The sequence below is a fragment of the Tenrec ecaudatus genome, chromosome 3 (genome assembly GCF_050624435.1).
Source record: "Tenrec ecaudatus isolate mTenEca1 chromosome 3, mTenEca1.hap1, whole genome shotgun sequence".
NCBI lineage: Eukaryota > Metazoa > Chordata > Mammalia > Afrosoricida > Tenrecidae > Tenrec > Tenrec ecaudatus.
In genome coordinates this window covers 116,202,357-116,204,723 of record NC_134532.1, presented here as the reverse complement: position 1 = coordinate 116,204,723, position 2,367 = coordinate 116,202,357, and the positions used below count along the sequence as shown (strand labels likewise).

The window sequence follows — 2,367 nt, the reverse complement described above, 5'->3', positions numbered from 1 at the left end:
AATAGAAAATGGCCAGTACTAGTTCATTTTAGTTCAGTAATGCCTAGGATATTTTGCTTACTTCCATTTTTTCTAGGTTCTTACGTCGTCTAATTTGCATGCTCACTACCAGTAGATGTTTCTAGCGGCTTCTTCTCATTTTGAATGCTGTCGAATCAGCACTTGCTTCATTCAGATTATTAAAATAGACTGTACCTTGAGGAGGGAGTGTTTCCCCGGTTGTACTTTCGGTGGCTAATTCTTGAGAAGTGGACACCTATCCCTTTTTCTTTTCTTTTTTTTAAAATTTAATATTTTAAAATTTTATTTCACTGTGCAACCCACTTCGGTGCCTAAAGTCCACGGGTAAAGCCAGGCAATGGTTCGGGGTGACAGTTTGCTTTGAATGGGACACTGTGAGAGGCCCATGGGATCAGCCCTGCCACAAATCCAAACCCATTCACCAACCTATCCCTTTTTCATAGTCTGTTCTTAGTCTGGAAACTCTGCCGGACTCTGGCTAGCTTGAGAGACCTTGCTGTTATGTGAAATACTAGTGACAAAGCTTGCCCCCAATATGCTCTATCACATTCAGACATATTTGCAACCTAGGTAGAGATAGCCTCTGTCAAGCCTATATATATTTGCAGGTGTGCTTCAATTCTACCTCCCCATCTGCAGAGGCGATGGATTGTTTAATGTGGTTCTTCCAGCCACAATCTCTAATTCCCACCAAATAACTTTTCCTTGCATAGGTCTGAGAAGAATGTGGATGAAGATACTGATAGGATTCACCTGTGAGTAATGGGGAACAAGATTCCCTGGAGTGGCATCCTGTGGTGTATAATATGAGCCCTCTGAGAAGCAGGAGAAATCTCATTCCCAGCAAGAGCCAGGAGTGGACTGGTGGTTCCTGTGCAGAGAACCTCCTGGATCCAGATGGCACCTACAACATCAGAGGAGGAACCGCAGAAGCAGGAGCCAGAGAGATGGACTTCTAGCCATGGAGCAAGTTCAAATGAATGCTTTTGTGTAGGAAGCTGGCTTTTGTAGTGGGGTGCCTCTGGACACTTAATTGGGGAAGTTGGACTTACTGATCCAGGGAGGTGGAGCCGGGAGATCAGGTTGAGGCTGACTGAAGTGGTGTGTCTCTGGATATTTAACTCAGAGAACTGGGTTTCCTAATTTGTGGAACTTGGGCTGAGCACCTTCAGGTTGAGGCTTATAGAAGAGTGATATGCCCCTTTGGTCATTTACTAGCAGACCTGAAACTTTGTACCTGTCCTGGTAAACAACTGATAAACAACTACCCTGAGCATTTTCTCACTAAGCCCTTTAATCATGAATTTTGTCTGTGAGTTCTGCGTACCAGTACCATTGCACTGAATATTAGAACCCAGAGACATCAATTAGAGAAGTAAAATAGAGAACATTATTCAACACAACGCACCGTCCACTCAGCCTATGTGTTTCTTCCACGCATGTACTCACACATTGCTATTATTGCAGGTTATGTGTATAACAGTGTTGACTTCTACTCTTTTTAACTCCTGCACTCCTCTCAATGCCTTCCCCTGCTGCTAGTACTTTGTGTTGACCTTCTTTTTGTTGCAATATAGTCTTTCCCTTCACTCAGTTTGTATGTGTGTGTGTGATTGACTTAACTCAGCATACTGTCCTCCAATTCAACCATGACAGTGGTAGTAATGGGTAACACGTATTCCAGTATTAAGCTCTGTATCACTCTCTGCCATTCTAACTCTTAATGACCTCTTGGGGACTGCCTCTGTATGTTTCTAAGGCTATACATCTTTTAAAGGCGCAGACAGCCTCATCATTCTCCTGCACAACAGCACATGGGTTTGAACTATTGACCGTGTGGTTAGCAGTCCAACACAGTGCAAACCAGGGCTCCCATAACATACTTCTTTGAATTACTCAATCATAATTACACTACAGACTTTTAGTATCGTCGGCATCATCAATCTTAGCTCTAGCATATTTATAAACTCATATGTTAAGTTGGAGAAACTTAATACACACATACAACATGAATAAGAGCACAGGAAAGCTCCAAGTTGAAAAATTACCAAGAACCAACAAGCACTGACTTTCTCTACAGGACTAATAATTTTTGTGGATGAAGCATTGTGTAGCCAAGTAATTAGCTTACATTTAAATTCTCTGTAAAAAATGAGTTTGCCTCAAAATACCCTCAGGACACCAGTCCACAGAAAGGAAATCCCTCCCAGTTTGTCCTCACTTCAACTCCCAAGATTCCCAGGCTCACTGCATGAGTCACACTGCAGTCGCATATGATATGCATCTGTATGGATCCTTTCTGTTTCAGAGGGGACTTTCAAGCTCCTGCAGTCTCTAACAAGGGAG

General features: G+C 42.7%; 1 non-coding gene across 1 annotated transcript; it reads right to left on the bottom strand.

The window, feature by feature from the left end:
* Positions 1–309: 309 nt before the first annotated feature.
* LOC142444140 (small nucleolar RNA SNORA42/SNORA80 family) lies at positions 310–441 on the bottom strand. Its single transcript, XR_012783802.1, has one exon. It is a non-coding gene; the product is annotated as a small nucleolar RNA SNORA42/SNORA80 family (small nucleolar RNA).
* Positions 442–2,367: the final 1,926 nt, after the last annotated feature.